This window comes from Hyperoodon ampullatus (assembly GCF_949752795.1).
Source record: "Hyperoodon ampullatus genome assembly, chromosome: 5".
Classification (NCBI taxonomy): Eukaryota; Metazoa; Chordata; class Mammalia; order Artiodactyla; family Ziphiidae; genus Hyperoodon; species Hyperoodon ampullatus.
Window position 1 is genome coordinate 65372717 of NC_136918.1, and position 12010 is coordinate 65384726.

At 37.0% G+C, this 12010-nt stretch overlaps 1 pseudogene across 1 annotated transcript; it reads left to right on the top strand.

The window, feature by feature from the left end:
• Window positions 1–10251: 10251 nt before the first annotated feature.
• Window positions 10252–11317, top strand: LOC307053746 (etoposide-induced protein 2.4 homolog; annotated as a pseudogene). Its single transcript has one exon. The product of its transcript is annotated as an etoposide-induced protein 2.4 homolog (transcript).
• The last annotated feature ends 693 nt before the right edge of the window (window positions 11318–12010 follow it).

Genomic DNA, 12010 nt, shown 5'->3' on the forward strand with positions numbered 1-12010 from the left:
AAGTAGCAACTGACACTGCAGAAATACAAAAGATCATGAGAGATTACTACAAGCAACTCAATGCCAATAAAATGGACAACCTGGAAGAAATGGACAAATTCTTAGAAGTGAACAACTTGCCGAGACTGAACGAGGAAGAAATAGAAAATATGAACAGACCAATCATAAGCACTGAAATTGAAACTGTGATTAAAAATCTTCCAACAAACAAAAGCCCAGGACCAGATGGCTTCACAGACGAATTCTATCAAACATTTAGAGAAGAGCTAACACCTATCCTTCTCAAAATCTTCCAAAATATAGCAGAGGGAGGAACACTCCCAATCTCATTCTATGAGGCCACCACCACCCTGAAACCAAAATCACACAAGGATGTCACAAAGAAAGAAAACTACAGGCCAATATCACTGATGAACATAGATGCAAAAATCCTCAACAAAATACTAGCAAACAAAATCCAACAGCACATTAAAAGGATCATACACCACGATCAAATGGGGCTTATTCCAGGAATGCAAGGAGTCTTCAATATAGGCAAATCAATCAACGTGATACACCCTATTAAGGAATTGAAGGAGAAAAAACATATGATCATCTCAATCGATGCAGAGAAAGCATTTTGACAAAATTCAACACCCAATTATGATAAATACCCTGCAGAAAGTAGGCATAGAGGGAACTTTCCTCAACATAATGAAGTTTATATATGACAAACCCACAGACAACATTGTCCTCAGTGGTGCAAAACTGAAAGCATTTCCACTAAGATCAGGAAAAAGACAAGGTTGCCCACTCTCACCAATCGTATTCAACATAGTTTTGGAAGATTTAGCCACAGAAATCAGAGAAGAAAAGGAAATAAAAGGAATCCAAATCGAAAAAAAAGAAGTAAAGCTGTCACTGTCTGCAGATGACATGATTCTATACATAGAGAATCCTAAAGATGCTACCAGAAAACTACTAGAGCTAACCAATGAATTTGGTAAAGTAGCAGGATACAAAATTAATGCACAGAAATCTCTGGCATTCCTATACACTAATGTTGAAATATCTGAAAGTGAAAGCAGGAAAACACACCCATTTACGACTGCAACTAAAAGAATAAAATATCTAGGAATAAACCTACCTAAGGAGAAAAAAGACCTGTATGCAGAAAACTATAAGGCACTAATAAAAGAAATTAAAGATGATACAAATAGATGGAGAGATATACCATGTCCTTGGATTGGAAGAATCAACATTGTGAAAATGACTCTACTACCCAAAGCAATCTACAGATTCAATGCAATCCCTATCAAACTACCACTGGCATTTTTCACAGAACTAAAACTAAAAATTTCACAATTTGTATGGAAACACAAAACACCCCTAATAGCCAAAGCAATCTTGAGAACAAAAAATAGAGCTGGAGGAATCAGGCTCCCTGGCTTCAGACTATACTACAAAGCTACAGTAATCAAGACAGTATAGTACTGGCACAAAAACAGAAAGATAGATCAATGGAACAGGATAGAAAGCCCAGAGATAAACCCACGCAAATATGATCACCTTATCTTTAATAAAGGAGGCAAGAATGTACAGTGGAGAAAGGACAGCCTCTTCAATAAGTGGTGCTTGGAAAACTGGACGGGGACATGTAAAAGTATGAGATTAGATCACTCCCTAACACCATATACAAAAATAAGCTCAAAATGGATTAAAGACCTAAATGTAAGGCCAGACACTATAAAATTCTTAGAGGAAAACATAGGCAGAACACTCTATGACATAAATCACAGCAAGATCCTTTCTGACCCACCTCCTAGAGAAATGCAAATAAAAACAAAAATAAACAAATGGGACCTAATGAAACTTCAAAGCTTTTACAAAGCAAAGGACCATAAACAAGACCAAAAGACAACCCTCAGAATGGGAGAAAATATTTGTAAATGAAGCAACTGACAAAGGATTAATCTCCATAATTTATAAGCAGTTGATGCAGCTCAATAATAAAAATACAAACAACCCAATCCAAACATGGGCTGAAGACCTAAATAGACATTAAACCAAAGAAGATATACAGACTGCCAACAAACACATGAAAAAATGCTCAATATCATTAAGCATTAGAGAAATGCAAATCAAAACTACAATGAGATATCATCTCATACCAGTCAGAATGGCCATCATCAAAAAATCTAGAAACAATAAATGCTGGAGTGGGTGTGGAGAAAAGGTAACACTCTTGCACTGCTGGTGGGAATGTGAATTGGTACAGCCACTATGGAGAACAGTATGGAGGTTCCTTATAAAACTACAAATAGAACTACCATCTGACCCAGCAATCCTACTACTGGGCATATACCCTGAGAAAACCATAATTCAAAAAGAGTCATGTACCAAAATGTTCATTGCAGCTCTATTTACAATAACCCAGAGATGGAAACAACCTAAGTGTCCATCATTGGATGAATGGATAAAGAAGATGTGGCACATATATACAATGGAATATTACTTAGCCATAAAAAGAAACGAAACTGAGCTATTTTTAATGAGGTGGATGGAGCTAGAGTCTGTCATACAGAGTGAAGTAAGTCAGAAAGAGAAAGACAAATACCGTATGCTGACACATATATATGGAATTTAAGAAAAAAAAATGTCATGAAGAACCTAGGGGTAAGACAGGAATAAAGACACAGACCTACTAGAGAATGGACTTGAGGATATGGGCAGGCGGAAGGGTAAGCTGTGACAAAGTGAGAGAGTGGCATGGACACATATACACTACCCAACGTAAAACAGCTAGCTAGTGGGACGTAAAACAGCTAGCTAGTGGGAAGCAGCCGCCTAGCACAGGGAGATCAGCTCGGTGCTTTGTGACCACCTAGAGGGGTGGGATAGGGAGAGTGGGAGGAAGGGAGATGCAAGAGTGAAGAGATATGGGAACATATGTATAACTGATTCACTTTGTTATAAAGCAGAAACTAACACACCATAGTAAAGCAATTATACTCCAATAAAGATGGTAAAAAAAATAAATAAAAAATTAAAAAAATAAAAATAGAAACATGTGCTAGTCAATTAAATTTAAGTGCAGTGGCTGAAATTCAATTAAATCTTATGACTTTTTTTTCATAAACAATATGCCAATTTTATCTTTATTTATTTATTTCATTTTGTTTCCTTTCTAATTTTACATCAAATACTATTCAAAAATTCTAACAAAATATTATAAAATGATTTTGTCTTGGAAAACTAGAATATTTAAAAATTGAAATGTTTTATAAAACATCTGAAAGTTTAAACTAAAACATTTTGCAAAACAATTTTTTGCAGGTAACATAATCATGTTTGTATTTGGAGGTATTCTTCCTAAAGCAGTTGCAAGGATTATTTTTTAATTGATTTATCTGCAGATCTTCAGCTTCTTCTAGTTGGGAATTTGTCAATTTAGCACTGATACTTATGTATTAGCTTACACTGCACATTCTGACTACTAAATACTGATAATGATGCTTAAACATTTTGTGATGCTTATAATGTGAACAGTTCTGCCCTAACAGTTCATGTATCAATTCATTGAATCCCCCAAACAATTATATCAGGTAGGCATTTTTTAAATTATTATTCCCATAAACCACAGAGGTTAAGAAACTTATCCAGATATGGAATTAAAAACTCAAGAAATCTGGCTTCAGAAAATGTGCTATTTTGCTATCCTACCTCTCTATGAAAATAAACCATCAAAAACACATCAAAAGTAAATATAACTCGATTTAAACTTAAAAACAAAAAAACAATAAAATGTTACAGCTATTATCCTGAGAAGATTATAATGCAACAGTTCTCACTGACCTTCTTGATGTATAAAAATCATTCATTTTCTTAAAACGTCTTCTCCAGGAATGCTTTTCTATCACTATGCTTTCTTTCAGACCATTCCTTCTGACATTTTCTCAACCACTGTTTTCTATAATTCTAAAACTTATCTCAACCTATGGTTTTCTAATTTTGCTGATAACAAATCTAAGATCCTTTCAGATCTTCAGGAGAAGAGATCCTATAATTCTAAGTATTATATCACTGTCATTTATGACTGAAGTTACATTGTTACTGAATGAAACTTGCGTCCATTTGCCTGACACACAGCAAAGGTGAGCTACTGACACTGGGTTGTAGTGATTGAAAGTACAGCGTTTACTGCAGGGTCAAGCAAGGCAACGCTCAAGCTCATGCTCAGAAGACCAGAACTCCCTGACGGCTTTCAGCAAAGGAGTTTTAAAGACAGTGTGAGAGAAAGAGTCACAGAGTGTGTGCAATTCTCTGATTGGTTGATGGTGAGGTAACAGAGTGATATTTTAGGAATCTCGATCATCAACCTTCTGGTTCCAACTGGACTGGGACCTACCTGCTGGTGGTCAGTTATGCAGTTAACTTATTCCACCTGGTGAGGGATTTAATATCTGCAAAAGAACTCAAGGATATGGCTCAGGATATTATCTATAGCCCTCGAGGAGGAACTAATTGTCCTTGATTGTGTTTTATGACTAAATTATTATTATTTTGTCTTGCTTGACTGTTTTCCCTTGTTTCTGTTTTTTTTTTTTTCTTTTCATTTTTCTGATTAAATTTGTTCTTTGGAAATCAGGGAAGGTCTAGGAGGCTAAAGCTTTTTTTACAAACAAGAGGTGGCAGGGGAGGGTCTGTGCCTGGGAAGCCCCCACATGGACCTGCTTGGTTTCAATAGACTATGAAAAATGAAGAATTTTTTCTTCACCAAAATGGTATCTATCTTTCTTAAGAAAGTTATGTAATTGTTGTCTCTTCTTTTATCCATGACCTGCTTAGGTGCAATCATTGGTTTCTGTGTCTGAGTTTACTCAGCCCTATATCTCTATCCTCCTATATCTACCAACCCAAACAACTATAGTTCATTTTTTATTTATTTGGCTGTGCTGTGTGGCTTGTGGGATCTTAGTTCCCTGAAGAGGGAGTGAACCCGGGCTCTTAGCAGTGAAATTGCTGAGTCCTAACCCCTGGACCTCCAGGGAATTCCCTATAGTTCCTTTAAATGAATGTTTTATTCAAGGACAAACTGCTTGAAATACAGTGTATCAAACTCTCACAAAGAATATGCCAGTATTACAGAATCAGCTGGGCAAAATTTCAGTGCCAACTGAAATGAGAAAGACAAATACCATATAATATCACTTATATGTGGAAGCTAAAACATGACACAAATGAACCTATCTATGAAACAGAAACAGACTCACAGACATAGAGAACAGACCTTTGGTGGCCAAGGACGATGGGGCTGGGAGAAGGATGGAGTGGAAGGTTGAGGCTAGCAGACGTAAGCTATTATATACAGAATGAATAAATAGCAAGTTCCTACTGTATAGCATAGAGAACTATATTCAGTATCCTATGATAAACCACAACAGAAAAGAATATTTTAAAAAGGAAGGTATATATTATATACATATACACACACACACACACACACATATATATAAATGAATCACTTTGCTGTACAGCAGAAATTAACATATTGTAAATCAACTATACTTCAATAAAAAAAAGGTTGTGTGTGTTCACTTGGGAAATAAACATAGAAAGAATCTTCACGAATCCATTAAAAAAATAAAGTAGAATAATAGAGGGCTTAGCAAAAGTGACAAGCTGACAATTTGACTTTTAAGTTTTCTTATTACACAGAAAACTCAATTAAATCTCTTTCGCACCTTTTACAAAATGATTTTCATTTACTTTAAATCAATGAAAACTACACAAAACCCCAGCTTAGAGCTGGTCTTCGAATGCTGAAACTTTCCCCCACAGAGCACCATATTTATATACTCTTTCTTCCTCCTAATGAAGTTGCACAGAGGATCAATAGCAGTTGTTAGCTGCTGTGGCCCAGAAATTTTATATCTGCCTGTCCTGTAGATCTCTAATAAAACTTTAAGGCTATAGAAGTAGAAAGATTATATGGGTGATGATTAGCAATCTCAAAATATGAAATTGCTACAAAATGTCTTATTTGCAGCTTTTTTTGGCACTGAATTTGCAACTTAGCACTATGAAAAATGTTTCCATTTGGTCATCAGCTGAGCTAAGGCACAGATAATTTGTTCAGACTCCAAAAGTGATAATTAAGGTTATTACAGTAATAACCCCAAGCATATTTGTAGACTTCCTAGGCAAGAATAATAACCAGCTCATCATATTTTAACTAAATGGTAGTCATTTTGTTTTCTAAAAATAAAATTGGATCCCATTTCATTTTCAGTTCAATGGTATATTTACTATATTAAACATTTATTTTAGTTTTCATTTGACATTAAAACACTTTTTGTCTTACCTGACCCATATTATCAAACTAAATATAAAATAATATTATGCCTATAGTAATCATTAAAACATAGTAATACATTTTTAAGGAGGTAGCTGGCTTTTTTAATACAATTATGACTATTGCAATTTTATATGTTCTTCATAAACAGAAAAAGTACAGATAATACTGTCTTGCAAATTTTAAGTAAGTAAATGGATCTATAAAACATGTAATTGAATCAAGGCAATGCTCTAAGTGGATAATTTTGTGTTTATAATTAGAGCTTTTCTTTCTCATTATTATCATTATAAATTGCAAATTAGATTTCTAAATATTTAAGAGCAGCCTAAAGAATAACAGATGCTTAAGTAACTTCATAGGCGAGGAAAAGACTGATGGACCAGGATTACTAAACCCAGGATTTGCCTAGGGTGTATAAAGTAGAGAAGATTATGGGTATTCTTTGAACTACAAACTATAGTTTGCTTTGAATAAATTGAGATTTTTCTGTTAAATATTTTGCTTCCTTGACAAAATTTCTTGATGATTAGAATAGTTTCATATTGTTTTTCATTAATTTTTTTCATTCTCTTTCAAACCAAATGTGTGATTGCAATCACTCCTCATTTTCTCTTTAACAATCGAAGTGGTAAAAGTTTAAAATACTTTATTTCAGAAAACTAACCACCATTAAATTTACTCTTCTTATTACTATTTTCATTTAAAACCACAGTATTCTTTTTAGTTTCATTTTTACAGTCAAAATATTGGATAGAAAATAGTAGACTGCATGAAAGAGAAACAGCAACTTAAGGCAAACAATATTTTTTTATATTTAACATCTTATTATTCTTAAAGTCATTTAAATGGGGAATTGGTGAAACTCAGTTTTGTTCCCATTATGTGACTAGGAATTGTTACATAAATTTTCTGTTTGTTTCTTTGACTACAAAATAAAGGACTTGAGGTAAATGATGTTATAATGCAATAGTTTATATTTGCATTTTGGAATGTGATGATATTTTTGATCCTTAACATTGTAGCTAATTATTAATGCAAACAAAAAGTATCAGGTTGTATGCCTGATACCAGTGGAATCTGAATGAAAGTGATGTTGTTTCTCTCCTCCTTCCATATGGGCAGAAGTGATAGGTCCTGAGATGGCAAGGTCAAAGGATAGAAGCAGCCCCACTGTATATGTATATATATGTGTGTGTGTGAGCACATGTGTGTGTTTATGTGTATGTGTATATGCACATGTATATACACATACGTATATGTCTATACACACACGCACACATACATATAAATACATACAACATATAGTATACATATGGTAACAGGTACTAATATACTGAGTACAATTATAGTGGTCCACATATATGCTAAGATAAGAATTGAGCCCTGTGAATATCTGCTAGATTAGAGTTTTGGGAACATGTCTGAATGAGGAAGTATCTTGGCATTTGTGAGTAAAAAAAAGACAGAAGTCAAAGTGCCTGGAACAAAGTGAGCAAGGATGGGGACAGGGAAGAGAGGGTAGAGGGGTTGAGAAGGGCTAGATGATATAGTGCTAAGTAAATAATGTCACAAGGGGGGTAAGTTTGCTTCCACTGAAACAAACAAAAAATTAAACATAAACAAAAACAAAACCTTTTTTTCCCTAGAGCTTTAGTAGGGAAATGGTGAAACAAAAATTGTCTTACAGAAAGTTCACTATGGCTCCTGGGGAGTAGGAGAGCCAAAGTGAAAGCAGATTGATAATCATGAAGCTATTGGTAGAAGTCAAGGGTGAGACCATGGTGTCTTTGGTGGATGATGACAGTTAAGTCTGAGAAATGTAGGTAGTGATTAAGGTTCACTGAATGCAGGGGATGGAAACCTGCAGAAAGTGAAACACCAGTAATTACATTTTTAATAGCCAGTGTTTTATTTCTAGCTAGGATTCTTAGAATTTTTTTTTTTCTAAATCAGATTATACTCACAGAAATCGGACTGAAAGAGAATCATGATCCTACTCTATTAAAATGTTGTCCCATGAATGAACTCTACAACTTGTAGTGTATCAAATACATTTAAAAATGTCATTGTATATCTTGTAGTCTTCTTTCAATAGACAGATGTACTCAAACTTTCAGTTCTCAAGGCCTTTTTAGTAGTATTCTTAAAAAGAGTTACAACCCCAGAGAGATTTTTCTTTTTTATGTGTTATATCTATTTATATTTGCCCACTTAGAAATTAAAAAGAGGAATTTAAAAATATTACTTTATATAAAATAAAAATAAACTCATGTTATCACAAAAACATTTAAAAGAACATTAAGTATTCTAAAACCAAACTAATTAGGGAAGAGACATTGTTTTACATTTTTGCAAATATAGACTTTCCTACTATAAGATAACTGGATTTTCATATTTATTTCTACATTCAGTCAGTTTAATATGTTGTTTGGTTGAAGCACGTGAAGAACATCCAGCTTCACACAGAAATATGTGGATATACATGTTTGAAACCACATTAAATTTTGTCACCGGCAAAGCCTAGTAACAATTCCCAGGAAATAAAAAGACTTTGGGTAACAAAATAAAGTGTACCTTTTTTTTTCTTCTCTTTTGTGCTTCGTCCAGTTTCACTTGCTCATAGGGTGCCACGTACAGAGGTCTTGTCCTTGTCTTCACAACAAAGATCCTCGAGGAAAAAGCTACGCCGGATACCTCAGCTCACAGAACTGCTGTGGAGATACCGCAATTCAAGATGGCGGGGCCGGATGCCGAGAGGCTGCGCCCTGACCTTCAAGCCGGAGCTGTATGCAGTACAGCTGCACCCAACGCGCAGAACTCCACCCCCTTCCCGCTGACGAGAACCCTATAAAGCAGCCCCGCCCCCACGGCCTGTGGGGGATAGCGTGGGCTGTAGAGTGTTAGCTCGCGTCTCTCCATCTTTTGATCAAAGACAAGCTTTCCTTTGCTTCTGAACGGAACTGGGAATTGGCTCAAGCAACGCTGGGCAGGAGGACTCTTGTTGGGGCCCGACAGGAAAGGGTAGGTAACGGTTTCTTTAAAATTAGATGCGTATGGAATGTGAAACCAAATCAATTAACTTTTTGTATTTCATTATATTACAATCCATTGATCTACCTTGCCCTTACACCGCATCCCTATCCATTTGTGATGTTACATTACAGTCAGTAAGGAAATGCTTGTTCACTGAGTTATGCAGATATGCCAAATACTGACATATGTTTTTAAATAACATCAACTAATACCTGTGCTAATATTACCACCAGGTTTATCAACAAAAACTTTACTGGCAAAATGTGAAGTTTTCTGTGCTAGATTAAGTGTTTCAAAATTCTAATATTTGGTTGAAAGTTCAAATGTTACCATTCACAACAAAAGTATCATTTGTTTTCCTTGAAGAAATAAGTCCATTTTACCACCAGGTTTATCAACAAAAACTTTACTGGCAAGTTGTGAAGGTTTCAGTGCTAGATTGTATTCCAAAATTCTAATATTTGGTGGAAAACTCAGATGTTACCATTCACAACAAAAGTATCATTTCTTTTCCTTGAAGATATAAGTCCATTTCTTTACTTTCTAAGACAATATCTGTAAAATATTAAAGTCGTAATAAGCACCGTTTATCAGCCAGAAGTTCTCTCTAGTGAAAATGGTTTCCATTAAAAACAACGGGACTTCCCAGCTGACGCCCCACCCCCACAGCCCCTACGCACTCTGGGGCTGCCCTGGGAGCATCTCCTGTAGGAGCCGCAGGCCGTGGGCGGAGGGGCTTGGAGGAGCCTGGCCGGCTGGCGGTAAACAAGAGGCCAAGCTGGAGCCACAGTCGCAGCAGCAAAGCTGCTGATCCTTCGTGGTGAAGGATTGCGGGACGCTCCTCTCTCCTCTGTGGTGTTGTTAGTTTGAGTGGGGAAGAGATGGCTGACAGTGTCAAAACCTTTCTGCAGGACCTTGCCAGGGAAATTAAAAACTCCATCTCTGGAAGTTGTACCATCTCAAAGCTAGATGCTCACATTCAGCAAATTGGAAGAAACAGCGTTTAAGAGGGCTAGTAGTGTCCTGGCTCAGAGCATAGAGAGGAAGCAAGATTGAGCCACCTATTGTCAGTGAAATTTTCCAGTGCTGCACATGAAATGGCAGAGTTCTCTGGTTCAGCCTCCTGCTGCTTTCATCAAGTGTTTATTCCTTTGCTTCAGTCAGTAACGGCCCAAACTATCAGTGATCCATCTCTACATAGAGGTGTTTGGTTCTGGCTGGAATTTTCCTCCCATCAATTTTCAGTGCTCCCCCTGTTGGTGCTCAGCAAAGTTGTGAATGCGATTTGGTTTCAGATATAGCTGATCTGGAACTTGAGGTATCAGGGATGAAACCTCACCCATTCCCTGGTGTCAGCAAAATAATTGCTGACATGCTCTTCAACCTTTTGCTGCAGGCTCTGTTTATCCAGGGGATGCTTGTGAGTCTTTCCCACGCATCTCGTTGGTCAACTGGTTAGTCTCCTGCATATATTGCTTTTCTACTCACTATACTGGACTTCGCAGCAGATGCCACGCCTCCTACATTATCATTGGCTGCCTTTTCTCTGTCCTCTTCCCCTCGTTTATTATCAGCACTAATGAAGCCAAGACCCCTGGCAAAGCCTACCTTTTCCAGCTGCACTTCCTTTTCCTGGGTGGTTTTCTTAAGCAACAGAATCTTCCACAAAACGGTGTACCTGCAGTCTGCCCTGAGTAGCTCAACCTCTGCAGAGAAGTTCCCCCAAGGTATTAGCCTATTGCCAAGCTGAAGGCTGCTGCACGGTCACGGTGTCGGCCATCCAGAGGGGATGGATGGGGTTGGGAGGACCCTTTGGCAGCTGTTTTCCTTGTTCAACTCCCCCACTATGGAAGGCAGGACCCACCATGCCAAGGGTCCTTTGCATATTCCCTTCTTTCTGAGGAATTGGGATTTTTGTCTGGTGTACCTAAGGCAGAACCTTTCTGACACCAGTAGGTTGATTTTTAACACTGGTGAATCTGAAAGGATCACAGGTTTTTCTGCAGCTCTTTTCTAGCATTTGCCAGCCCCCCTGCCTGAAATGATTTGAATACTTTTCTCCCTGTGCCATTTACCCTCCCACTGCCTCTTCCTGCCTTCCACCATCCTTGGATGAATGGATTTTTGTAATTCTAGCTGTTGTATTTTGTGGACATGTTATTTTTGTTGTTTTTCTGTGAAGCACATATATTGGATGTTGGAGGTAAAGAAGAATCTGAATTCCTCTTGGTCATTCCACTTATAGCCATCACCGTCTTGTTTCTTGCAATTTTGTTCTCTCTTGCTCTACTGCAAAAAACAAGCCTGAAGGGATAGGACAGGAGGAAAAACCTCACAATCAGATCTGCTGGGTTTTAAAGAGTGATTTTCTTTTCTTCCCCTTGAAGGGGAAAAAGCTCTTTTTCACTGGTACATTTAACGTTTCCCAGCTATAGGGAGGTACCAATTTTGGGCAAGTGTCACTGCAGCACAGAATGCTCAGAGAACCTGAACTTTTAAGCTCTGGAGGTCAGAAATTTACTGTTGGCCACTGCCAGGTTTGTCTGGTATTTCAAAGGATTATTGGGTGCTGCAAATAGAAGCTGAAGGGGTAAACTTATTAAACCCATTAAACCTGTGGAGGGAAAAAAACAACTAATT